We start from the raw sequence: 27529 nt of genomic DNA, 5'->3' as shown, positions 1-27529 counted from the left end.
GGGGAGGTCACGAATTAAAGTCCTTTTCGCTCTAGGACGCTTAGTTTAGGAGATATGGGCAAAAGAAGTTTTTCATATAAAAATTTAAATTTTTTTAGGTTTTGGATGGATTTTTCAATTTTTTGGGGGTGGTCACGAATTAAAGTCCTTTTCGCTCTAGGACGCTTAGTTTAGGAGATATGGGCAAAAGAAGTTTTTCATATAAAAATTTAAATTTTTTTAGGTTTTGGATGGATTTTTCAATTTTTTGGGGGAGGTCACGAATTAAAATCCTTTTCGCTCTAGGACGCATATTTAAGGAGATATGGGCAAAAGAAGTTTTTCATATAAAAATTTCAATTTTTTTAGGCTTTGGGTGGATTTTTCAATTTTTTGGGGGTGGTCACGAATTAAAGTCTTTTTCGCTCTAGGACGCATATTTAAGGAGATATGGGCAAAAGAAGTTTTTCATATAAAAATTTAAACTTTTTTAGGTTTTGGATGGATTTTTCAATTTTTTGGGGGAGGTCACGAATTAAAGTCCTTTTCGCTCTAGGACGCATATTTAAGGAGATATGGGCAAAAGAAGTTTTTCATATAAAAATTTCAATTTTTTTAGGTTTTGGGTGGATTTTTAAATTTTTTGGGGGAGGTCACGAATTAAAGTCCTTTTCGCTCTAGGACGCATATTTAAGGAGATATGGGCAAAAGAAGATTTTCATATAAAAATTTCAATTTTTTTAGGTTTTGGGTGGATTTTTCAATTTTTTGGGGGTGTCACGAATTAAAGTCCTTTTCGCTCTAGGACGCATATTTAAGGAGATATGGGCAAAAGAAGTTTTTCATATAAAAATTTCAATTTTTTTAGGTTTAGGGTGGATTTTTCAATTTTTTGGGGTGGTCACGAATTAAAGTCCTTTTCGCTCTAGGACGCTTAGTTTAGGAGATATGGGCAAAAGAAGTTTTTCATATAAAAATTTAAATTTTTTTAGGTTTTGGGTGGATTTTTCAATTTTTTGGGGGAGGTCACGAATTAAAGTCCTTTTCGCTCTAGGACGCTTAGTTTAGGAGATATGGGCAAAAGAAGTTTTTCATATAAAAATTTAAATTTTTTTAGGTTTTGGATGGATTTTTCAATTTTTTGGGGGAGGTCACGAATTAAAGTCCTTTTCGCTCTAGGACGCATATTTAAGGAGATATGGGCAAAAGAAGTTTTTCATATAAAAATTTAAATTTTTTTAGGTTTTGGGTGGATTTTTCAATTTTTTGGGGGTGGTCACGAATTAAAGTCCTTTTCGCTCTAGGACGCTTAGTTTAGGAGATATGGGCAAAAGAAGTTTTTCATATAAAAATTTAAATTTTTTTAGGTTTTGGATGGAATTTTCAATTTTTTGGGGGAGGTCACGAATTAAAGTCCTTTTCGCTCTAGGACGCATATTTAAGGAGATATGGGCAAAAGAAGTTTTCATATAAAAATTTCAATTTTTTTAGGTTTTGGGTGGATTTTTCAATTTTTTGGGGGTGGTCACGAATTAAAGTCCTTTTCGCTCTAGGACGCTTAGTTTAGGAGATATGGGCAAAAGAAGTTTTTCATATAAAAATTTAAATTTTTTTAGGTTTTGGATGGATTTTTCAATTTTTTGGGGGAGGTCACGAATTAAAGTCCTTTTCGCTCTAGGACGCATATTTAAGGAGATATGGGCAAAAGAAGTTTTCATATAAAAATTTCAATTTTTTTAGGTTTTGGGTGGATTTTTCAATTTTTTGGGGGTGGTCACGAATTAAAGTCCTTTTCGCTCTAGGACGCTTAGTTTAGGAGTTTTTCGTTTTTTTTTTTGAGTGGATTTTTCAATTTTTTGGGGATGGTCACGAATTAAAGTCCTTTTCGCTCTAGGACGCATATTTAAGGAGATATGGGCAAAAGAAGTTTTTCATATAAAAATTTCAATTTTTTTAGGTGTTGGGTGGATTTTTAAATTTTTTGGGGGTGTCACGAATTAAAGTCCTTTTCGCTCTAGGACGCATATTTAAGGAGATATGGGCAAAAGAAGTTTTTCATATAAAAATTTCAATTTTTTTAGGTTTTGGGTGGATTTTTCAATTTTTTGGGGTGGTCACGAATTAAAGTCCTTTTCGCTCTAGGACGCTTAGTTTAGGAGATATGGGCAAAATAAGTTTTTCGTATAAAAATTTCAATTTTTTTAGGTTTTGGGTGGATTTTTCAATTTTTTGGGGTGGTCACGAATTAAAGTCCTTTTCGCTCTAGGACGCATATTTAAGGAGATATGGGCAAAAGAAGTTTTTCATATAAAAATTTCAATTTTTTTAGGTTTTGGGTGGATTTTTCAATTTTTTGGGGGATGTCACGAATTAAAGTCCTTTTCGCTCTATGACGCATATTTAAGGAGATATGGGCAAAAGAGGTTTTTCATATAAAAAATTAAATTTTTTTAGGTTTTGGGTGGATTTTTCAATTTTTTGGGGGTGGTCACGAATTAAAGTCCTTTTCGCTCTAGGACGCTTAGTTTAGGAGATATGGGCAAAAGAAGTTTTTCATATAAAAATTTAATTTTTTTAGGTTTTGAGTGGATTTTTCAATTTTTTGGGGGTGGTCACGAATTAAAGTCCTTTTCGCTCTAGGACGCATATTTAAGGAGATATGGGCAAAAGAAGTTTTTCGTATAAAAATATCAATTTTTTTTAGGTTTTGGGTGGATTTTTCAATTTTTTGGGGGTGGTCACGAATTAAAGTCCTTTTCGCTCTAGGACGCATATTTAAGGAGATATGGGCAAAAGAAGTTTTTCATATAAAAATTTCAATTTTTTTAGGTTTTGGGTGGATTTTTCAATTTTTTGGGGGTGTCACGAATTAAAGTCCTTTTCGCTCTAGGACGCATATTTAAGGAGATATGGGCAAAAGAAGTTTTTCATATAAAAATTTCAATTTTTTTAGGTTTTGGGTGGATTTTTAAATTTTTTGGGGTGGTCACGAATTAAAGTCCTTTTTGCTCTAGGACGCTTAGTTTAGGAGATATGGGCAAAAGAAGTTTTTCATATAAAAATTTAAATTTTTTTAGGTTTTGGGTGGATTTTTCAATTTTTTGGCGGTGGTCACGAATTAAAGTCCTTTTCGCTCTAGGACGCTTAGTTTAGGAGATATGGGCAAAAGAAGTTTTTCATATAAAAATTTAAATTTTTTTAGGTTTTGGATGGATTTTTCAATTTTTTGGGGGAGGTCACGAATTAAAGTCCTTTTCGCTCTAGGACGCATATTTAAGGAGATATGGGCAAAAGAAGTTTTTCATATAAAAATTTAAATTTTTTTAGGTTTTGGGTGGATTTTTCAATTTTTTGGGGGAGGTCACGAATTAAAGTCCTTTTCGCTCTAGGACGCTTAGTTTAGGAGATATGGGCAAAAGAAGTTTTTCATATAAAAATTTAAATTTTTTTAGGTTTTGGATGGATTTTTCAATTTTTTGGGGGAGGCCACGAATTAAAGTCCTTTTCGCTCTAGGACGCATATTTAAGGAGATATGGGCAAAAGAAGTTTTTCATATAAAAATTTAAATTTTTTTAGGTTTTGGATGGATTTTTCAATTTTTTGGGGGAGGTCACGAATTAAAGTCCTTTTCGCTCTAGGACGCATATGTAAGGAGATATGGGCAAAAGAAGTTTTTCATATAAAAATTTCAATTTTTTTAGGTTTTGGGTGGATTTTTCAATTTTTTGGGGGAGGTCACGAATTAAAGTCCTTTTCGCTCTAGGACGCATATTTAAGGAGATATGGGCAAAAGAAGTTTTTCATATAAAAATTTAAATTTTTTTAGGTTTTGGGTGGATTTTTCAATTTTTTGGGGGAGGTCACGAATTAAAGTCCTTTTCGCTCTAGGACGCTTAGTTTAGGAGATATGGGCAAAAGAAGTTTTTCATATAAAAATTTAAATTTTTTTAGGTTTTGGATGGATTTTTCAATTTTTTGGGGGTGGTCACGAATTAAAGTCCTTTTCGCTCTAGGACGCTTAGTTTAGGAGATATGGGCAAAAGAAGTTTTTCATATAAAAATTTAAATTTTTTTAGGTTTTGGATGGATTTTTCAATTTTTTGGGGGAGGTCACGAATTAAAATCCTTTTCGCTCTAGGACGCATATTTAAGGAGATATGGGCAAAAGAAGTTTTTCATATAAAAATTTCAATTTTTTTAGGCTTTGGGTGGATTTTTCAATTTTTTGGGGGTGGTCACGAATTAAAGTCTTTTTCGCTCTAGGACGCATATTTAAGGAGATATGGGCAAAAGAAGTTTTTCATATAAAAATTTAAACTTTTTTAGGTTTTGGATGGATTTTTCAATTTTTTGGGGGAGGTCACGAATTAAAGTCCTTTTCGCTCTAGGACGCATATTTAAGGAGATATGGGCAAAAGAAGTTTTTCATATAAAAATTTCAATTTTTTTAGGTTTTGGGTGGATTTTTAAATTTTTTGGGGGAGGTCACGAATTAAAGTCCTTTTCGCTCTAGGACGCATATTTAAGGAGATATGGGCAAAAGAAGATTTTCATATAAAAATTTCAATTTTTTTAGGTTTTGGGTGGATTTTTCAATTTTTTGGGGGTGTCACGAATTAAAGTCCTTTTCGCTCTAGGACGCATATTTAAGGAGATATGGGCAAAAGAAGTTTTTCATATAAAAATTTAAATTTTTTTAGGTTTAGGGTGGATTTTTCAATTTTTTGGGGTGGTCACGAATTAAAGTCCTTTTCGCTCTAGGACGCTTAGTTTAGGAGATATGGGCAAAAGAAGTTTTTCATATAAAAATTTAAATTTTTTTAGGTTTTGGGTGGATTTTTCAATTTTTTGGCGGTGGTCACGAATTAAAGTCCTTTTCGCTCTAGGACGCTTAGTTTAGGAGATATGGGCAAAAGAAGTTTTTCATATAAAAATTTAAATTTTTTTAGGTTTTGGATGGATTTTTCAATTTTTTGGGGGAGGTCACGAATTAAAGTCCTTTTCGCTCTAGGACGCATATTTAAGGAGATATGGGCAAAAGAAGTTTTTCATATAAAAATTTAAATTTTTTTAGGTTTTGGGTGGATTTTTCAATTTTTTGGGGGTGGTCACGAATTAAAGTCCTTTTCGCTCTAGGACGCATATTTAAGGAGATATGGGCAAAAGAAGTTTTTCATATAAAAATTTCAATTTTTTTAGGTTTTGGGTGGATTTTTCAATTTTTTGGGGAGGTCACGAATAAAAGTCCTTTTCGCTCTAGGACGCATATTTAAGGAGATATGGGCAAAAGAAGTTTTTCATATAAAAATTTCAATTTTTTTAGGTTTTGGGTATATTTTTCAATTTTTTGGTGTGGTCACGAATTAAAGTCATTTTCGCTCTAGGACGCTTAGTTTAGGAGATATGGGCAAAAGAAGTTTTTCATATAAAAATTTAAATTTTTTTAGGTTTTGGATGGATTTTTCAATTTTTTGGGGGAGGTCTCGAATTAAAGTCCTTTTCGCTCTAGGACGCATATTTAAGGAGATATGGGCAAAAGAAGTTTTTCATATAAAAATTTAATTTTTTTAGGTTTTGGGTGGATTTTTCAATTTTTTGGGGGTGGTCACGAATTAAAGTCCTTTTCGCTCTAGGACGCTTAGTTTACCAGTTTTTCGTTTTTTTTTGAGTGGATTTTTCAATTTTTTGGGGATGGTCACGAATTAAAGTCCTTTTCGCTCTAGGACGCATATTTAAGGAGATATGGGCAAAAGAAGTTTTTCGTATAAAAATTTCAATTTTTTTTAGGTTTTGGGTGGATTTTTAAATTTTTTGGGGGTGGTCACGAATTAAAGTCCTTTTCGCTCTAGGACGCATATTTAAGGAGATATGGGCAAAAGAAGTTTTTCATATAAAAATTTCAATTTTTTTAGGTTTTGGGTGGATTTTTCAATTTTTTGGGGAGGTCACGAATTAAAGTCCTTTTCGCTCTAGGACGCATGTTTAAGGAGATATGGGCAAAAGAAGTTTTTCATATAAAAATTTCAATTTTTTTAGGTTTTGGGTGGATTTTTCAATTTTTTGGGGGTGTCACGAATTAAAGTCCTTTTCGCTCTAGGACGCATATTTAAGGAGATATGGGCAAAAGAAGTTTTTCATATAAAAATTTCAATTTTTTTAGGTTTTGGGTGGATTTTTCAATTTTTTGGGGTGGTCACGAATTAAAGTCCTTTTCGCTCTAGGACGCTTAGTTTAGGAGATATGGGCAAAAGAAGTTTTTCATATAAAAATTTAATTTTTTTTAGGTTTTGGGTGGATTTTTCAATTTTTTGGCGGTGGTCACGAATTAAAGTCCTTTTCGCTCTAGGACGCTTAGTTTAGGAGATATGGGCAAAAGAAGTTTTTCATATAAAAATTTAAATTTTTTTAGGTTTTGGATGGATTTTTCAATTTTTTGGGGGAGGTCACGAATTAAAGTCCTTTTCGCTCTAGGACGCATTTTTAAGGAGATATGGGCAAAAGAAGTTTTTCATATAAAAATTTAAATTTTTTTAGGTTTTGGGTGGATTTTTCAATTTTTTGGGGGAGGTCACGAATTAAAGTCCTTTTCGCTCTAGGACGCTTAGTTTAGGAGATATAGGCAAAAGAAGTTTTTCATATAAAAATTTAAATTTTTTTAGGTTTTGGATGGATTTTTCAATTTTTTGGGGGAGGTCACGAATTAAAGTCCTTTTCGCTCAAGGACGCATATTTAAGGAGATATGGGCAAAAGAAGTTTTTCATATAAAAATTTAAATTTTTTTAGGTTTGGATGGATTTTTCAATTTTTTGGGGGTGGTCACGAATTAAAGTCCTTTTCGCTCTAGGACGCATATTTAAGGAGATATGGGCAAAAGAAGTTTTTCATATAAAAATTTAAATTTTTTTAGGTTTTGGATGGATTTTTCAATTTTTTGGGGGAGGTCACGAATTAAAGTCCTTTTCGCTCTAGGACGCATATGTAAGGAGATATGGGCAAAAGAAGTTTTTCATATAAAAATTTCAATTTTTTTAGGTTTTGGGTGGATTATGCAATTTTTTGGCGGTGGTCACGAATTAAAGTCCTTTTCGCTCTAGGACGCTTAGTTTAGGAGATATGGGCAAAAGAAGTTTTTCATATAAAAATTTAAATTTTTTTAGGTTTTGGATGGATTTTTCAATTTTTTGGGGGTGGTCACGAATTAAAGTCCTTTTCGCTCTAGGACGCTTAGTTTAGGAGATATGGGCAAAAGAAGTTTTTCATATAAAAATTTAAATTTTTTTAGGTTTTGGATGGATTTTTCAATTTTTTGGGGGAGGTCACGAATTAAAGTCCTTTTCGCTCTAGGACGCATATTTAAGGAGATATGGGCAAAAGAAGTTTTTCATATAAAAATTTCAATTTTTTTAGGCTTTGGGTGGATTTTTCAATTTTTGGGGGTGGTCACGAATTAAAGTCTTTTTCGCTCTAGGACGCATATTTAAGGAGATATGGGCAAAAGAAATTTTTCATATAAAAATTTAAATTTTTTTAGGTTTTGGATGGATTTTTCAATTTTTTGGGGGAGGTCACGAATTAAAGTCGTTTTCGCTCTAGGACGCATATTTAAGGAGATATGGGCAAAAGAAGTTTTTCATATAAAAATTTCAATTTTTTTAGGTTTTGGGTGGATTTTTAAATTTTTTGGGGGAGGTCACGAATTAAAGTCCTTTTCGCTCTAGGACGCATATTTAAGGAGATATGGGCAAAAGAAGATTTTCATATAAAAATTTCAATTTTTTTAGGTTTTGGGTGGATTTTTAAATTTTTTGGGGGAGGTCACGAATTAAAGTCCTTTTCGCTCTAGGACGCTTAGTTTAGGAGATATGGGCAAAAGAAGTTTTTCATATAAAAATTTAAATTTTTTTAGGTTTTGGATGGATTTTTCAATTTTTTGGGGGTGGTCACGAATTAAAGTCATTTTCGCTCTAGGACGCATATTTAAGGAGATATGGGCAAAGAAGTTTTTCATATAAAAAATTAAATTTTTTTAGGTTTTGGGTGGATTTTTCAATTTTTTGGGGGTGGTCACGAATTAAAGTCCTTTTCGCTCTAGGACGCTTAGTTTAGGAGATATGGGCAAAAGAAGTTTTTCATATAAAAATTTAAATTTTTTTTAGGTTTTGGATGGATTTTTCAATTTTTTGGGGGTGGTCACGAATTAAAGTCCTTTTCACTCTAGGACGCATATTTAAGGAGATATGGGCAAAAGAAGTTTTTCATATAAAAATTTAAATTTTTTTAGGTTTTGGATGGATTTTTCAATTTTTTGGGGGAGGTCACGAATTAAAGTCCTTTTCGCTCTAGGACGCATATTTAAGGAGATATGGGCAAAAGAAGTTTTTCATATAAAAATTTCAATTTTTTTAGGTTTTGGGTGGATTTTTCAATTTTTTGGGGGAGGTCACGAATTAAAGTCCTTTTCGCTCTAGGACGCATATTTAAGGGGATATGGGCAAAAGAAGATTTTCATATAAAAATTTCAATTTTTTTAGGTTTTGGGTGGATTTTTCAATTTTTTGGGGGAGGTCACGAATTAAAGTCCTTTTCGCTCTAGGACGCATATTTAAGGAGATATGGGCAAAAGAAGTTTTTCATATAAAAATTTAAATTTTTTTAGGTTTTGGGTGAATTTTTCAATTTTTTGGGGCAGGTCACGAATTAAAGTCCTTTTCGCTCTAGGACGCTTAGTTTAGGAGATATGGGCAAAAGAAGTTTTTCATATAAAAATTTAAATTTTTTTAGGTTTTGGATGGATTTTTCAATTTTTTGGGGGAGGTCACGAATTAAAGTCCTTTTCGCTCTAGGACGCATATTTAAGGAGATATGGGCAAAAGAAGTTTTTCATATAAAAATTTCAATTTTTTTAGGTTTTGGGTGGATTTTTCAATTTTTTGGGGGTGGTCACGAATTAAAGTCTTTTTCGCTCTAGGACGCATATTTAAGGAGATATGGGCAAAAGAAGTTTTTCATATAAAAATTTAAATTTTTTTAGGTTTTGGGTGAATTTTTCAATTTTTTGGGGCAGGTCACGAATTAAAGTCCTTTTCGCTCTAGGACGCTTAGTTTAGGAGATATGGGCAAAAGAAGTTTTTCATATAAAAATTTAAATTTTTTTAGGTTTTGGATGGATTTTTCAATTTTTTGGGGGAGGTCACGAATTAAAGTCCTTTTCGCTCTAGGACGCATATTTAAGGAGATATGGGCAAAAGAAGTTTTTCATATAAAAATTTAAATTTTTTTAGGTTTTGGGTGGATTTTTCAATTTTTTGGGGGTGGTCACGAATTAAAGTCCTTTTCGCTCTAGGACGCATATTTAAGGAGATATGGGCAAAAGAAGTTTTTCATATAAAAATTTCAATTTTTTTAGGTTTTGGGTGGATTTTTCAATTTTTTGGGGAGGTCACGAATAAAAGTCCTTTTCGCTCTAGGACGCATATTTAAGGAGATATGGGCAAAAGAAGTTTTTCATACAAAAATTTCAATTTTTTTAGGTTTTGGGTATATTTTTCAATTTTTTGGGGGTGGTCACGAATTAAAGTCCTTTTCGCTCTAGGACGCTTAGTTTAGGAGATATGGGCAAAAGAAGTTTTTCATATAAAAATTTAAATTTTTTTAGGTTTTGGATGGATTTTTCAATTTTTTGGGGGAGGTCACGAATTAAAGTCCTTTTCGCTCTAGGACGCATATTTAAGGAGATATGGGCAAAAGAAGTTTTTCATATAAAAATTTAATTTTTTTTAGGTTTTGGGTGGATTTTTCAATTTTTTGGGGGTGGTCACGAATTAAAGTCCTTTTCGCTCTAGGACGCTTAGTTTACCAGTTTTTCGTTTTTTTTTGAGTGGATTTTTCAATTTTTTGGGGATGGTCACGAATTAAAGTCCTTTTCGCTCTAGGACGCATATTTAAGGAGATATGGGCAAAAGAAGTTTTTCGTATAAAAATTTCAATTTTTTTTAGGTTTTGGGTGGATTTTTAAATTTTTTGGGGGTGGTCACGAATTAAAGTCCTTTTCGCTCTAGGACGCATATTTAAGGAGATATGGGCAAAAGAAGTTTTTCATATAAAAATTTCAATTTTTTTAGGTTTTGGGTGGATTTTTCAATTTTTTGGGGAGGTCACGAATTAAAGTCCTTTTCGCTCTAGGACGCATGTTTAAGGAGATATGGGCAAAAGAAGTTTTTCATATAAAAATTTCAATTTTTTTAGGTTTTGGGTGGATTTTTCAATTTTTTGGGGGTGTCACGAATTAAAGTCCTTTTCGCTCTAGGACGCATATTTAAGGAGATATGGGCAAAAGAAGTTTTTCATATAAAAATTTCAATTTTTTTAGGTTTTGGGTGGATTTTTCAATTTTTTGGGGTGGTCACGAATTAAAGTCCTTTTCGCTCTAGGACGCTTAGTTTAGGAGATATGGGCAAAAGAAGTTTTTCATATAAAAATTTAAATTTTTTTAGGTTTTGGGTGGATTTTTCAATTTTTTGGCGGTGGACACGAATTAAAGTCCTTTTCGCTCTAGGACGCTTAGTTTAGGAGATATGGGCAAAAGAAGTTTTTCATATAAAAATTTAAATTTTTTTAGGTTTTGGATGGATTTTTCAATTTTTTGGGGGAGGTCACGAATTAAAGTCCTTTTCGCTCTAGGACGCATATTTAAGGAGATATGGGCAAAAGAAGTTTTTCATATAAAAATTTAAATTTTTTTAGGTTTTGGGTGGATTTTTCAATTTTTCGGGGGAGGTCACGAATTAAAGTCCTTTTCGCTCTAGGACGCTTAGTTTAGGAGATATGGGCAAAAGAAGTTTTTCATATAAAAATTTAAATTTTTTTAGGTTTTGGATGGATTTTTCAATTTTTTGGGGGAGGTCACGAATTAAAGTCCTTTTCGCTCAAGGACGCATATTTAAGGAGATATGGGCAAAAGAAGTTTTTCATATAAAAATTTAAATTTTTTTAGGTTTGGATGGATTTTTCAATTTTTTGGGGGTGGTCACGAATTAAAGTCCTTTTCGCTCTAGGACGCATATTTAAGGAGATATGGGCAAAAGAAGTTTTTCATATAAAAATTTAAATTTTTTTAGGTTTTGGATGGATTTTTCAATTTTTTGGGGGAGGTCACGAATTAAAGTCCTTTTCGCTCTAGGACGCATATGTAAGGAGATATGGGCAAAAGAAGTTTTTCATATAAAAATTTCAATTTTTTTAGGTTTTGGGTGGATTTTGCAATTTTTTGGCGGTGGTCACGAATTAAAGTCCTTTTCGCTCTAGGACGCTTAGTTTAGGAGATATGGGCAAAAGAAGTTTTTCATATAAAAATTTAAATTTTTTTAGGTTTTGGATGGATTTTTCAATTTTTTGGGGGTGGTCACGAATTAAAGTCCTTTTCGCTCTAGGACGCTTAGTTTAGGAGATATGGGCAAAAGAAGTTTTTCATATAAAAATTTAAATTTTTTTAGGTTTTGGATGGATTTTTCAATTTTTTGGGGGAGGTCACGAATTAAAGTCCTTTTCGCTCTAGGACGCATATTTAAGGAGATATGGGCAAAAGAAGTTTTTCATATAAAAATTTCAATTTTTTTAGGCTTTGGGTGGATTTTTCAATTTTTTGGGGGTGGTCACGAATTAAAGTCCTTTTCGCTCTAGGACGCATATTTAAGGAGATATGGGCAAAAGAAGTTTTTCATATAAAAATTTCAATTTTTTTAGGTTTTGGGTGGATTTTTAAATTTTTTGGGGGAGGTCACGAATTAAAGTCCTTTTCGCTCTAGGACGCATATTTAAGGAGATATGGGCAAAAGAAGATTTTCATATAAAAATTTCAATTTTTTTAGGTTTTGGGTGGATTTTTAAATTTTTTGGGGGAGGTCACGAATTAAAGTCCTTTTCGCTCTAGGACGCTTAGTTTAGGAGATATGGGCAAAAGAAGTTTTTCATATAAAAATTTAAATTTTTTTAGGTTTTGGATGGATTTTTCAATTTTTTGGGGGTGGTCACGAATTAAAGTCATTTTCGCTCTAGGACGCATATTTAAGGAGATATGGGCAAAGAAGTTTTTCATATAAAAAATTCAATTTTTTTAGGTTTTGGGTGGATTTTTCAATTTTTTGGGGGTGGTCACGAATTAAAGTCCTTTTCGCTCTAGGACGCTTAGTTTAGGAGATATGGGCAAAAGAAGTTTTTCATATAAAAATTTAAATTTTTTTTAGGTTTTGGATGGATTTTTCAATTTTTTGGGGGTGGTCACGAATTAAAGTCCTTTTCACTCTAGGACGCATATTTAAGGAGATATGGGCAAAAGAAGTTTTTCATATAAAAATTTAAATTTTTTTAGGTTTTGGATGGATTTTTCAATTTTTTGGGGGAGGTCACGAATTAAAGTCCTTTTCGCTCTAGGACGCATATTTAAGGAGATATGGGCAAAAGAAGTTTTTCATATAAAAATTTCAATTTTTTTAGGTTTTGGGTGGATTTTTCAATTTTTTGGGGGAGGTCACGAATTAAAGTCCTTTTCGCTCTAGGACGCATATTTAAGGGGATATGGGCAAAAGAAGATTTTCATATAAAAATTTCAATTTTTTTAGGTTTTGGGTGGATTTTTCAATTTTTTGGGGGAGGTCACGAATTAAAGTCCTTTTCGCTCTAGGACGCATATTTAAGGAGATATGGGCAAAAGAAGTTTTTCATATAAAAATTTAAATTTTTTTAGGTTTTGGGTGAATTTTTCAATTTTTTGGGGCAGGTCACGAATTAAAGTCCTTTTCGCTCTAGGACGCTTAGTTTAGGAGATATGGGCAAAAGAAGTTTTTCATATAAAAATTTAAATTTTTTTAGGTTTTGGATGGATTTTTCAATTTTTTGGGGGAGGTCACGAATTAAAGTCCTTTTCGCTCTAGGACGCATATTTAAGGAGATATGGGCAAAAGAAGTTTTTCATATAAAAATTTCAATTTTTTTAGGTTTTGGGTGGATTTTTCAATTTTTTGGGGGTGGTCACGAATTAAAGTCTTTTTCGCTCTAGGACGCATATTTAAGGAGATATGGGCAAAAGAAGTTTTTCATATAAAAATTTCAATTTTTTTAGGTTTTGGATGGATTTTTCAATTTTTTGGGGGAGGTCACGAATTAAAGTCCTTTTCGCTCTAGGACGCATATTTAAGGAGATATGGACAAAAGAAGTTTTTCATATAAAAATTTCAATTTTTTTAGGTTTTGGGTGGATTTTTAAATTTTTTGGGGGAGGTCACGAATTAAAGTCCTTTTCGCTCTAGGACGCATATTTAAGGAGATATGGGCAAAAGAAGATTTTCATATAAAAATTTCAATTTTTTTAGGTTTTGGGTGGATTTTTCAATTTTTTGGGGGAGGTCACGAATTAAAGTCCTTTTCGCTCTAGGACGCTTAGTTTAGGAGATATGGGCAAAAGAAGTTTTTCATATAAAAATTTAAATTTTTTTAGGTTTTGGATGGATTTTTCAATTTTTTGGGGGTGGTCACGAATTAAAGTCCTTTTCGCTCTAGGACGCATATTTAAGGAGATATGGGCAAAAGAAGTTTTTCATATAAAAATTTCAATTTTTTTAGGTTTTGGGTGGATTTTTCAATTTTTTGGGGGTGGTCACGAATTAAAGTCCTTTTCGCTCTAGGACGCATATTTAAGGAGATATGGGCAAAAGAAGTTTTTCATATAAAAATTTAAATTTTTTTAGGTTTTGGATGGATTTTTCAATTTTTTGGGGGTGGTCACGAATTAAAGTCCTTTTCACTCTAGGACGCATATTTAAGGAGATATGGGCAAAAGAAGTTTTTCATATAAAAATTTAAATTTTTTTAGGTTTTGGATGGATTTTTCAATTTTTTGGGGGAGGTCACGAATTAAAGTCCTTTTCGCTCTAGGACGCATATTTAAGGAGATATGGGCAAAAGAAGTTTTTCATATAAAAATTTCAATTTTTTTAGGTTTTGGGTGGATTTTTCAATTTTTTGGGGGAGGTCACGAATTAAAGTCCTTTTCGCTCTAGGACGCATATTTAAGGGGATATGGGCAAAAGAAGATTTTCATAAAAAATTTCAATTTTTTTAGGTTTTGGGTGGATTTTTCAATTTTTTGGGGGAGGTCACGAATTAAAGTCCTTTTCGCTCTAGGACGCATATTTAAGGAGATATGGGCAAAAGAAGTTTTTCATATAAAAATTTCAATTTTTTTAGGTTTTGGGTGGATTTTTCAATTTTTTGGGGGTGGTCACGAATTAAAGTCCTTTTCGCTCTAGGACGCTTAGTTTAGGAGATATGGGCAAAAGAAGTTTTTCATATAAAAATTTAAATTTTTTTAGGTTTTGGATGGATTTTTCAATTTTTTGGGGGAGGTCACGAATTAAAGTCCTTTTCGCTCTAGGACGCATATTTAAGGAGATATGGGCAAAAGAAGTTTTTCATATAAAAATTTAAATTTTTTTAGGTTTTGGGTGGATTTTTCAATTTTTTGGGGCAGGTCACGAATTAAAGTCCTTTTCGCTCTAGGACGCTTAGTTTAGGAGATATGGGCAAAGAAGTTTTTCATATAAAAATTAAAATTTTTTTAGGTTTTGGATGGATTTTTCAATTTTTTGGGGGAGGTCACGAATTAAAGTCCTTTTCGCTCTAGGACGCATATTTAAGGAGATGTGGGCAAAAGAAGTTTTTCATATAAAAATTTAAATTTTTTTAGGTTTGGATGGATTTTTCAATTTTTTGGGGGTGGTCACGAATTAAAGTCCTTTTCGCTCTAGGACGCATATTTAAGGAGATATGGGCAAAAGAAGTTTTTCATATAAAAATTTAAATTTTTTTAGGTTTTGGGTGGATTTTTCTATTTTTTGGGGGTGGTCACGAATTAAAGTCCTTTTCGCTCTAGGACGCTTAGTTTAGGAGATATGGGCAAAAGAAGTTTTTCATATAAAAATTTAAATTTTTTTAGGTTTTGGATGGATTTTTCAATTTTTTGGGGGTGGTCACGAATTAAAGTCCTCTTCGCTCTAGGACGCATATTTAAGGAGATATGGGCAAAAGAAGTTTTTCATATAAAAATTTAAATTTTTTTAGGTTTTGGGTGGATTTTTCAATTTTTTGGGGGTGGTCTCGAATTAAAGTCCTTTTCGCTCTAGGACGCTTAGTTTAGGAGATATGGGCAAAAAGACGCATATTTAAGGAGATATGGGCAAAAGAAGTTTTTCATATAAAAATTTAATTTTTTTTAGGATTTGGGTGGATTTTTCAATTTTTTGGGGCAGGTCACGAATTAAAGTCCTTTTCGCTCTAGGACGCTTAGTTTAGGAGATATGGGCAAAGAAGTTTTTCATATAAAAATTTCAATTTTTTTAGGTTTTGGATGGATTTTTCAATTTTTTGGGGGTGGTCACGAATTAAAGTCCTTTTCGCTCTAGGACGCATATTTAAGGAGATGTGGGCAAAAGAAGTTTTTCATATAAAAATTTAAATTTTTTTAGGTTTGGATGGATTTTTCAATTTTTTGGGGGTGGTCACGAATTAAAGTCCTTTTCGCTCTAGGACGCATATTTAAGGAGATATGGGCAAAAGAAGTTTTTCATATAAAAATTTAAATTTTTTTAGGTTTTGGGTGGATTTTTCTATTTTTTGGGGGTGGTCACGAATTAAAGTCCTTTTCGCTCTAGGACGCTTAGTTTAGGAGATATGGGCAAAAGAAGTTTTTCATATAAAAATTTAAATTTTTTTAGGTTTTGGATGGATTTTTCAATTTTTTGGGGGTGGTCACGAATTAAAGTCCTTTTCGCTCTAGGACGCATATTTAAGGAGATATGGGCAAAAGAAGTTTTTCATATAAAAATTTCAATTTTTTTAGGTTTTGGGTGGATTTTTCAATTTTTTGGGTGTGGTCACGAATTAAAGTCCTTTTCGCTCTAGGACGCTTAGTTTAGGAGATATGGGCAAAAGAAGTTTTTCATATAAAAATTTAAATTTTTTTAGGTTTTGGATGGATTTTTCAATTTTTTGGGGGAGGTCACGAATTAAAGTCCTTTTCGCTCTAGGACGCATATTTAAGGAGATATGAGCAAAAGAAGTTTTCATATAAAAATTTCAATTTTTTTAGGTTTTGGGTGGATTTTTCAATTTTTTGGGGGTGGTCACGAATTAAAGTCCTTTTCGCTCTAGGACGCTTAGTTTAGGAGATATGGGCAAAAGAAGTTTTTCATATAAAAATTTCAATTTTTTTAGGTTTTGGATGGATTTTTCAATTTTTTGGGGGAGGTCACGAATTAAAGTCCTTTTCGCTCTAGGACGCATATTTAAGGAGATATGGGCAAAAGAAGTTTTTCATATAAAAATTTCAATTTTTTTAGGTTTTGGGTGGATTTTTCAATTTTTTGGGGGAGGTCACGAAGTAAAGTCCTTTTCGCTCTAGGACGCTTAGTTTAGGAGATATGGGCAAAAGAAGTTTTTCATATAAAAATTTCAATTTTTTTAGGTTTTGGGTGGATTTTTCAATTTTTTGGGGGTGGTCACGAATTAAAGTCCTTTTCGCTCTAGGACGCATATTTAAGGAGATATGGGCAAAAGAAGTTTTTCATAGAAAAATTTCAATTTTTTTAGGTTTTGGATGGATTTTTCAATTTTTTGGGGGTGGTCACGAATTAAAGTCCTTTTCGCTCTAGGACGCTTAGTTTAGGAGATATGGGCAAAAAGACGCATATTTAAGGAGATATGGGCAAAAGAAGTTTTTCATATAAAAATTTAAATTTTTTTAGGTTTTGGGTGGATTTTTCAATTTTTTGGGGCAGGTCACGAATTAAAGTCCTTTTCGCTCTAGGACGCTTAGTTTAGGAGATATGGGCAAAGAAGTTTTTCATATAAAATTTTAATTTTTTTTAGGTTTTGGATGGATTTTTCAATTTTTTGGGGGAGGTCACGAATTAAAGTCCTTTTCGCTCTAGGACGCATATTTAAGGAGATGTGGGCAAAAGAAGTTTTTCATATAAAAATTTAAATTTTTTTAGGTTTGGATGGATTTTTCAATTTTTTGGGGGTGGTCACGAATTAAAGTCCTTTTCGCTCTAGGACGCATATTTAAGGAGATATGGGCAAAAGAAGTTTTTCATATAAAAATTTAAATTTTTTTAGGTTTTGGGTGGATTTTTCTATTTTTTGGGGGTGGTCACGAATTAAAGTCCTTTTCGCTCTAGGACGTTTAGTTTAGGAGATATGGGCAAAAGAAGTTTTTCATATAAAAATTTAAATTTTTTTAGGTTTTGGATGGATTTTTCAATTTTTTGGGGGTGGTCACGAATTAAAGTCCTTTTCGCTCTAGGACGCATATTTAAGGAGATATGGGCAAAAGAAGTTTTTCATATAAAAATTTCAATTTTTTTAGGTTTTGGGTGGATTTTTCAATTTTTTGGGGGTGGTCACGAATTAAAGTCCTTTTCGCTCTAGGACGCTTAGTTTAGGAGATATGGGCAAAAGAAGTTTTTCATATAAAAATTTAAATTTTTTTAGGTTTTGGATGGATTTTTCAATTTTTTGGGGCGTGGTCACGAATTAAAGTCCTCTTCGCTCTAGGACGCATATTTAAGGAGATATGGGCAAAAGAAGTTTTTCATATAAAAATTTAAATTTTTTTAGGTTTTGGGTGGATTTTTCAATTTTTTGGGGGTGGTCTCGAATTAAAGTCCTTTTCGCTCTAGGACGCTTAGTTTAGGAGATATGGGCAAAAAGACGCATATTTAAGGAGATATGGGCAAAAGAAGTTTTTCATATAAAAATTTAATTTTTTTTAGGATTTGGGTGGATTTTTCAATTTTTTGGGGCAGGTCACGAATTAAAGTCCTTTTCGCTCTAGGACGCTTAGTTTAGGAGATATGGGCAAAGAAGTTTTTCATATAAAAATTTCAATTTTTTTAGGTTTTGGATGGATTTTTCAATTTTTTGGGGGTGGTCACGAATTAAAGTCCTTTTCGCTCTAGGACGCATATTTAAGGAGATGTGGGCAAAAGAAGTTTTTCATATAAAAATTTAAATTTTTTTAGGTTTGGATGGATTTTTCAATTTTTTGGGGGTGGTCACGAATTAAAGTCCTTTTCGCTCTAGGACGCATATTTAAGGAGATATGGGCAAAAGAAGTTTTTCATATAAAAATTTAAATTTTTTTAGGTTTTGGGTGGATTTTTCTATTTTTTGGGGGTGGTCACGAATTAAAGTCCTTTTCGCTCTAGGACGCTTAGTTTAGGAGATATGGGCAAAAGAAGTTTTTCATATAAAAATTTAAATTTTTTTAGGTTTTGGATGGATTTTTCAATTTTTTGGGGGTGGTCACGAATTAAAGTCCTTTTCGCTCTAGGACGCATATTTAAGGAGATATGGGCAAAAGAAGTTTTTCATATAAAAATTTCAATTTTTTTAGGTTTTGGGTGGATTTTTCAATTTTTTGGGTGTGGTCACGAATTAAAGTCCTTTTCGCTCTAGGACGCTTAGTTTAGGAGATATGGGCAAAAGAAGTTTTTCATATAAAAATTTAAATTTTTTTAGGTTTTGGATGGATTTTTCAATTTTTTGGGGGAGGTCACGAATTAAAGTCCTTTTCGCTCTAGGACGCATATTTAAGGAGATATGGGCAAAAGAAGTTTTCATATAAAAATTTCAATTTTTTTAGGTTTTGGGTGGATTTTTCAATTTTTTGGGGGTGGTCACGAATTAAAGTCCTTTTCGCTCTAGGACGCTTAGTTTAGGAGATATGGGCAAAAGAAGTTTTTCATATAAAAATTTTAATTTTTTTAGGTTTTGGATGGATTTTTCAATTTTTTGGGGGAGGTCACGAATTAAAGTCCTTTTCGCTCTAGGACGCATATTTAAGGAGATATGGGCAAAAGAAGTTTTTCATATAAAAATTTCAATTTTTTTAGGTTTTGGGTGGATTTTTCAATTTTTTGGGGGAGGTCACGAATTAAAGTCCTTTTCGCTCTAGGACGCTTAGTTTAGGAGATATGGGCAAAAGAAGTTTTTCATATAAAAATTTAAATTTTTTTAGGTTTTGGGTGGATTTTTCAATTTTTTGGGGGTGGTCACGAATTAAAGTCCTTTTCGCTCTAGGACGCATATTTAAGGAGATATGGGCAAAAGAAGTTTTTCATAGAAAAATTTCAATTTTTTTAGGTTTTGGATGGATTTTTCAATTTTTTGGGGGTGGTCACGAATTAAAGTCCTTTTCGCTCTAGGACGCTTAGTTTAGGAGATATGGGCAAAAAGACGCATATTTAAGGAGATATGGGCAAAAGAAGTTTTTCATATAAAAATTTAAATTTTTTTAGGTTTTGGGTGGATTTTTCAATTTTTTGGGGCAGGTCACGAATTAAAGTCCTTTTCGCTCTAGGACGCTTAGTTTAGGAGATATGGGCAAAGAAGTTTTTCATATAAAATTTTAATTTTTTTTAGGTTTTGGATGGATTTTTCAATTTTTTGGGGGAGGTCACGAATTAAAGTCCTTTTCGCTCTAGGACGCATATTTAAGGAGATGTGGGCAAAAGAAGTTTTTCATATAAAAATTTAAATTTTTTTAGGTTTGGATGGATTTTTCAATTTTTTGGGGGTGGTCACGAATTAAAGTCCTTTTCGCTCTAGGACGCATATTTAAGGAGATATGGGCAAAAGAAGTTTTTCATATAAAAATTTAAATTTTTTTAGGTTTTGGGTGGATTTTTCTATTTTTTGGGGGTGGTCACGAATTAAAGTCCTTTTCGCTCTAGGACGTTTAGTTTAGGAGATATGGGCAAAAGAAGTTTTTCATATAAAAATTTAAATTTTTTTAGGTTTTGGATGGATTTTTCAATTTTTTGGGGGTGGTCACGAATTAAAGTCCTTTTCGCTCTAGGACGCATATTTAAGGAGATATGGGCAAAAGAAGTTTTTCATATAAAAATTTCAATTTTTTTAGGTTTTGGGTGGATTTTTCAATTTTTTGGGGGTGGTCACGAATTAAAGTCCTTTTCGCTCTAGGACGCTTAGTTTAGGAGATATGGGCAAAAGAAGTTTTTCATATAAAAATTTAAATTTTTTTAGGTTTTGGATGGATTTTTCAATTTTTTGGGGGAGGTCACGAATTAAAGTCCTTTTCGCTCTAGGACGCATATTTAAGGAGATATGGGCAAAAGAAGTTTTCATATAAAAATTTCAATTTTTTTAGGTTTTGGGTGGATTTTTCAATTTTTTGGGGGTGGTCACGAATTAAAGTCCTTTTCGCTCTAGGACGCTTAGTTTAGGAGATATGGGCAAAAGAAGTTTTTCATATAAAAATTTCAATTTTTTTAGGTTTTGGATGGATTTTTCAATTTTTTGGGGGAGGTCACGAATTAAAGTCCTTTTCGCTCTAGGACGCATATTTAAGGAGATATGGGCAAAAGAAGTTTTTCATATAAAAATTTAAATTTTTTTAGGTTTTGGGTGGATTTTTCAATTTTTTGGGGGAGGTCACGAATTAAAGTCCTTTTCGCTCTAGGACGCTTAGTTTAGGAGATATGGGCAAAAGAAGTTTTTCATATAAAAATTTCAATTTTTTTAGGTTTTGGGTGGATTTTTCAATTTTTTGGGGGTGGTCACGAATTAAAGTCCTTTTCGCTCTAGGACGCATATTTAAGGAGATATGGGCAAAAGAAGTTTTTCATAGAAAAATTTCAATTTTTTTAGGTTTTGGGTGGATTTTTCAATTTTTTGGGGGTGGTCACGAATTAAAGTCCTTTTCGCTCTAGGACGCCTAGTTTAGGAGATATGGGCAAAAGAAGTTTTTCATATAAAAATTTAAATTTTTTTAGGTTTTGGATGGATTTTTCAATTTTTTGGGGGAGGTCACGAATTAAAGTCCTTTTCGCTCTAGGACGCATATTTAAGGAGATATGGGCAAAAGAAGTTTTTCATATAAAAATTTCAATTTTTTTAGGTTTTGGATGGATTTTTCAATTCTCTGGGGGTGGTCACAAATTAAAGTCCTTTTCGCTCTAGGACGCATATTTAAGGAGATATGGGCAAAATAAGTTTTTCATATAAAAATTTAAATTTTTTTAGGTTTTGGATGGATTTTTCAATTTTTTGGGGGAGGTCACGAATTAAAGTCCTTTTCGCTCTAGGACGCATATTTAAGGAGATATGGGCAAAAGAAGTTTTTCATATAAAAAATTAAATTTTTTTAGGTTTTGGGTGGATTTTTCAATTTTTTGGGGGTGGTCACGAATTAAAGTCCTTTTCGCTCTAGGACGCTTAGTTTAGGAGATATGGGCAAAAGAAGTTTTTCATATAAAAATTTAATTTTTTTTAGGTTTTGAGTGGATTTTTCAATTTTTTGGGGGTGGTCACGAATTAAAGTCATTTTCGCTCTAGGACGCTTAGTTTAGGAGATATGGGCAAAAGAAGTTTTTCATATAAAAATTTCAATTTTTTTAGGTTTTGGGTGGATTTTTCAATTTTTTGGCGGTGGTCACGAATTAAAGTCCTTTTCGCTCTAGGACGCTTAGTTTAGGAGATATGGGCAAAAGAAGTTTTTCATATAAAAATTTAAATTTTTTTAGGTTTTGGATGGATTTTTCAATTTTTTGGGGAAGGTCACGAATTAAAGTCCTTTTCGCTTTAAGGAGATATGGGCAAAAGAAGTTTTTCATATAAAAATTTAAATTTTTTTAGGTTTTGGATGGATTTTTCAATTTTCTGGGGGTGGTCGCGAATTAAAGTCCTTTTCGCTCTAGGACGCATATTTAAGGAGATATGAGCAAAATAAGTTTTTCATATAAAAATTTAAATTTTTTTAGGTTTTGGATGGATTTTTCAATTTTTTGGGGGAGGTCACGAATTAAAGTCCTTTTCGCTCTAGGACGCATATTTAAGGAGATATGGGCAAAAGAAGTTTTTCATATAAAAAATTCAATTTTTTTAGGTTTTGGGTGGATTTTTCAATTTTTTGGGGGTGGTCACGAATTAAAGTCCTTTTCGCTCTAGGACGCTTAGTTTAGGAGATATGGGCAAAAGAAGTTTTTCATATAAAAATTTAATTTTTTTTAGGTTTTGAGTGGATTTTTCAATTTTTTGGGGGTGGTCACGAATTAAAGTCATTTTCGCTCTAGGACGCTTAGTTTAGGAGATATGGGCAAAAGAAGTTTTTCATATAAAAATTTCAATTTTTTAGGTTTTGGGTGGATTTTTCAATTTTTTGGCGGTGGTCACGAATTAAAGTCCTTTTCGCTCTAGGACGCTTAGTTTAGGAGATATGGGCAAAAGAAGTTTTTCATATAAAAATTTAATTTTTTTTAGGTTTTGGATGGATTTTTCAATTTTTTGGGGGAGGTCACGAATTAAAGTCCTTTTCGCTTTAAGGAGATATGGGCAAAAGAAGTTTTTCATATAAAAATTTAAATTTTTTTAGGTTTGGATGGATTTTTCAATTTTTTGGGGGTGGTCACGAATTAAAGTCCTTTTCGCTCTAGGACGCATATTTAAGGAGATATGGGCAAAAGAAGTTTTTCATATAAAAATTTAAATTTTTTTAGGTTTTGGATGGATTTTTCAATTTTTTGGGGGAGGTCACGAATTAAAGTCCTTTTCGCTCTAGGACGCATATGTAAGGAGATATGGGCAAAAGAAGTTTTTCATATAAAAATTTCAATTTTTTTAGGTTTTGGGTGGATTTTGCAATTTTTTGGCGGTGGTCACGAATTAAAGTCCTTTTCGCTCTAGGACGCTTAGTTTAGGAGATATGGGCAAAAGAAGTTTTTCATATAAAAATTTAAATTTTTTTAGGTTTTGGATGGATTTTTCAATTTTTTGGGGGTGGTCACGAATTAAAGTCCTTTTCGCTCTAGGACGCTTAGTTTAGGAGATATGGGCAAAAGAAGTTTTTCATATAAAAATTTAAATTTTTTTAGGTTTTGGATGGATTTTTCAATTTTTTGGGGGAGGTCACGAATTAAAGTCCTTTTCGCTCTAGGACGCATATTTAAGGAGATATGGGCAAAAGAAGTTTTTCATATACAAATTTAAATTTTTTTAGGTTTTGGGTGGATTTTTCAATTTTTTGGGGGAGGTCACGAATTGAAGTCCTTTTCGCTCTAGGACGCTTAGTTTAAGAGATATGGGCAAAAGAAGTTTTTCATATAAAAATTTCAATTTTTTTAGGTTTTGGGTGGATTTTTCAATTTTTTGGGGTGGTCACGAATTAAAGTCCTTTTCGCTCTAGGACGCTTAGTTTAAGAGATATCGGCAAAAGAAGTTTTTCATATAAAAATTTCAATTTTTTTAGGTTTTGGGTGGATTTTTCAATTTTTTGGGGGTGGTCACGAATTAAAGCCATTTTCGCTCTAGGACGCATTCTTAAGGAGATATGGGCAAAAGAAGTTTTTAATATAAAAATTTCATTTTTTTTAGGTTTTGGGTGGATTTTTCAATTTTTCGGGGGTGGTCACAAATTAAAGTCCTTTTCGCTCTAGGACGCTTAATTTAGGAGATATGGGCAAAAGAAGTTTTTCATATAAAAATTTCAATTTTTTTAGGTTTTGGGTGAATTTTTCAATTTTTTGGGGGTGGTCACGAATTAAAGTCCTTTCCGCTCTAGGACGCATATTTAAGGAGATATGGGCAAAAGAAGTTTTTCATATAAAAATGTCAATTTTTTTAGGTTTTGGGTGGATTTTTCAATTCTTTGGGGGTGGTCACGAATTAAAGTTCTTTTCGCTCTAGGACGCTTAGTTTAGGAGATATGGGCAAAAGAAGTTTTTCATATAAAAATTTCATTTTTTTAGGTTTTGGGTGGATTTTTCAATTTTTTGGGGGTGGTCACGAATTAAAGTCCTTTTCGCTCTAGGACGCATATTTAAGGAAATATGGGCAAAAGAAGTTTTTCATATAAAAATTTCAATTTTTTTAGGTTTTGGGTGGATTTTTCAATTTTTTGGGGGTGGTCACGAATTAAAGTCCTTTTCGCTCTAGGGCGCTTAGTTTAGGAGATATGGGCAAAAGAAGTTTTTCATATAAAAATTTCATTTTTTTTAGGTTTTGGGTGGATTTTTCAATTTTTTGGGGGTGGTCACGAATTAAAGTCCTTTTCGCTCTAGGACGCATATTTAAGGAGATATGGGCAAAAGAAGTTTTTCATATAAAAATTTCAATTTTTTTAGGTTTTGGGTGCATTTTTAAATTTTTTGGGGGTGGTCACGAATTAAAGTCCTTTTCGCTCTAGGACGCATATTTAAGGAGATATGGGCAAAAGAAGTTTTTCATATAAAAATTTCAATTTTTTTAGGTTTTGGGTGGATTTTTCAATTTTTTGGGGGTGGTCACGAATTAAAGTCCTTTTCGTTCTAGGGCGCTTAGTTTAGGAGATATGGGCAAAAGAAGTTTTTCATATAAAAATTTCATTTTTTTTAGGTTTTGGGTGGATTTTTCAATTTTTTGGGGGTGGTCACGAATTAAAGTCCTTTTCGTTCTAGGACGCATATTTAAGGAGATATGGGCAAAAGAAGTTTTTCATATAAAAATTTCAATTTTTTTAGGTTTTGGGTAGATTTTTCAATTTTTTGGGGGTGGTCACGAATTAAAGTCATTTTCGCTCTAGGACGCTTAGTTTAGGAGATATGGGCAAAAGAAGTTTTTCATATAAAAATTTCAATTTTTTTAGGTTTTGGGTGGATTTTTCAATTTTTTGGAGGTGGTCACGAATTAAAGTCCTTTTCGCTCTAGGACGCATATTTAAGGAGATATGGGCAAAAGAAGTTTTTCATATAAAAATTTCAATTTTTTTAGGTTTTGGGTGGATTTTTAAATTTTTTGGGGGTGGTCACGAATTAAAGTCCTTTTCGCTCTAGGACGCTTAGTTTAGGAGATATGGGCAAAAGAAGTTTTTCATATAAAAATTTCATTTTTTTTAGGTTTTGGGTGGATTTTTCAATTTTTTGGGGGTAGTCACGAATTAAAGTCCTTTTCGCTCTAGGACGCTTAGTTTAAGAGATATGGGCAAAAGAAGTTTTTCATATAAAAATTTCAATTTTTTTAGGTTTTGGGTGGATTTTTAAATTTTTTGGGGGTGGTCACGAATTAAAGTCCTTTTCGCTCTAGGACGCATATTTAAGGAGATATGGGCAAAAGAAGTTTTTCATATAAAAATTTCAATTTTTTTAGGTTTTGGGTGAATTTTTAAATTTTTTGGGGGTGGTCACGAATTAAAGTCCTTTTCGCTCTAGGACGCATATTTAAGCAGATATGGGCAAAAGAAGTTTTTCATATAAAAATGTCAATTTTTTTAGGTTTTGGGTGGATTTTGCAATTTTTTGGGGGTGGTCACGAATTAAAGTCCTTTTCGCTCTAGGACGCTTAGTTTAGGAGATATGGGCAAAAGAAGTTTTTCATATAAAAATTTAATTTTTTTTAGGTTTTGAGTGGATTTTTCAATTTTTTGGGGGTGGTCACGAATTAAAGTCATTTTCGCTCTAGAACGCTTAGTTTAGGAGATATGGGCAAAAGAAGTTTTTCATATAAAAATTTCAATTTTTTAGGTTTGGGTGGATTTTTCAATTTTTTGGCGGTGGTCACGATTTAAAGTCCTTTTCGCTCTAGGACGCTTAGTTTAGGAGATATGGGCAAAAGAAGTTTTTCATATAAAAATTTAAATTTTTTTAGGTTTTGGATGGATTTTTCAATTTTTTGGGGGAGGTCACGAATTAAAGTCCTTTTCGCTCTAGGACGCATATTTAAGGAGATATGGGCAAAAGAAGTTTTTCATATAAAAATTTAAATTTTTTTAGGTTTTGGGTGGATTTTTCAATTTTTTGGGGGTGGTCACGAATTAAAGTCCTTTTCGCTCTAGGACGCTTAGTTTAGGAGATATGGGCAAAAGAAGTTTTTCATATAAAAATTTAAATTTTTTTAGGTTTTGGATGGATTTTTCAATTTTTTGGGGGAGGTCACGAATTAAAGTCCTTTTCGCTTTAAGGAGATATGGGCAAAAGAAGTTTTTCATATAAAAATTTAAATTTTTTTATGTTTGGATGGATTTTTCAATTTTTTGGGGGTGGTCACGAATTAAAGTCCTTTTCGTTCTAGGACGCATATTTAAGGAGATATGGGCAAAAGAAGTTTTTCATATAAAAATTTAAATTTTTTTAGGTTTTGGATGGATTTTTCAATTTTTTGGGGGAGGTCACGAATTAAAGTCCTTTTCGCTCTAGGACGCATATGTAAGGAGATATGGGCAAAAGAAGTTTTTCATATAAAAATTTCAATTTTTTTAGGTTTTGGGTGGATTTTGCAATTTTTTGGCGGTGGTCACGAATTAAAGTCCTTTTCGCTCTAGGACGCTTAGTTTAGGAGATATGGGCAAAAGAAGTTTTTCATATAAAAATTTAAATTTTTTTAGGTTTTGGATGGATTTTTCAATTTTTTGGGGGTGGTCACGAATTAAAGTCCTTTTCGCTCTAGGACGCTTAGTTTAGGAGATATGGGCAAAAGAAGTTTTTCATATAAAAATTTAAATTTTTTTAGGTTTTGGATGGATTTTTCAATTTTTTGGGGGAGGTCACGAATTAAAGTCCTTTTCGCTCTAGGACGCATATTTAAGGAGATATGGGCAAAAGAAGTTTTTCATATACAAATTTAAATTTTTTTAGGTTTTGGGTGGATTTTTCAATTTTTTGGGGGAGGTCACGAATTAAAGTCCTTTTCGCTCTAGGACGCTTAGTTTAGGAGATATGGGAAAAAGAAGTTTTTCATATAAAAATTTAAATTTTTTTAGGTTTTGGATGGATTTTTCAATTTTTTGGGGGAGGTCACGAATTAAAGTCCTTTTCGCTCTAGGACGCATATTTAAGGAGATATGGGCAAAAGAAGTTTTTCATATAAAAATTTCAATTTTTTTAGGTTTTGGGTGGATTTTTCAATTTTTTGGGGGTGGTCACGAATTAAAGTCCTTTTCGCTCTAGGACGCATATTTAAGGAGATATGGGCAAAAGAAGTTTTTCATATAAAAATTTAAATTTTTTTAGGTTTTGGATGGATTTTTCAATTTTTTGGGGGAGGTCACGAACTAAAGTCCTTTTCGCTCTAGGACGCATATTTAAGGAGATATGGGCAAAAGAAGTTTTTCATATAAAAATTTCAATTTTTTTAGGTTTTGGGTGGATTTTTAAATTTTTTGGGGGAGGTCACGAATTAAAGTCCTTTTCGCTCTAGGACGCATATTTAAGGAGATATGGGCAAAAGAAGATTTTCATATAAAAATTTAATTTTTTTTAGGTTTTGAGTGGATTTTTCAATTTTTTGGGGGTGGTCACGAATTAAAGTCATTTTCGCTCTAGGACGCTTAGTTTAGGAGATATGGGCAAAAGAAGTTTTTCATATAAAAATTTCAATTTTTTTAGGTTTTGGGTGGATTTTTCAATTTTTTGGCGGTGGTCACGAATTAAAGTCCTTTTCGCTCTAGGACGCTTAGTTTAGGAGATATGGGCAAAAGAAGTTTTTCATATAAAAATTTAAATTTT

The sequence above is a fragment of the Haematobia irritans genome, chromosome 1 (assembly GCF_050003625.1).
Source record: "Haematobia irritans isolate KBUSLIRL chromosome 1, ASM5000362v1, whole genome shotgun sequence".
Lineage (NCBI taxonomy): Eukaryota > Metazoa > Arthropoda > Insecta > Diptera > Muscidae > Haematobia > Haematobia irritans.
This window is presented reverse-complemented; position numbering follows the sequence as displayed.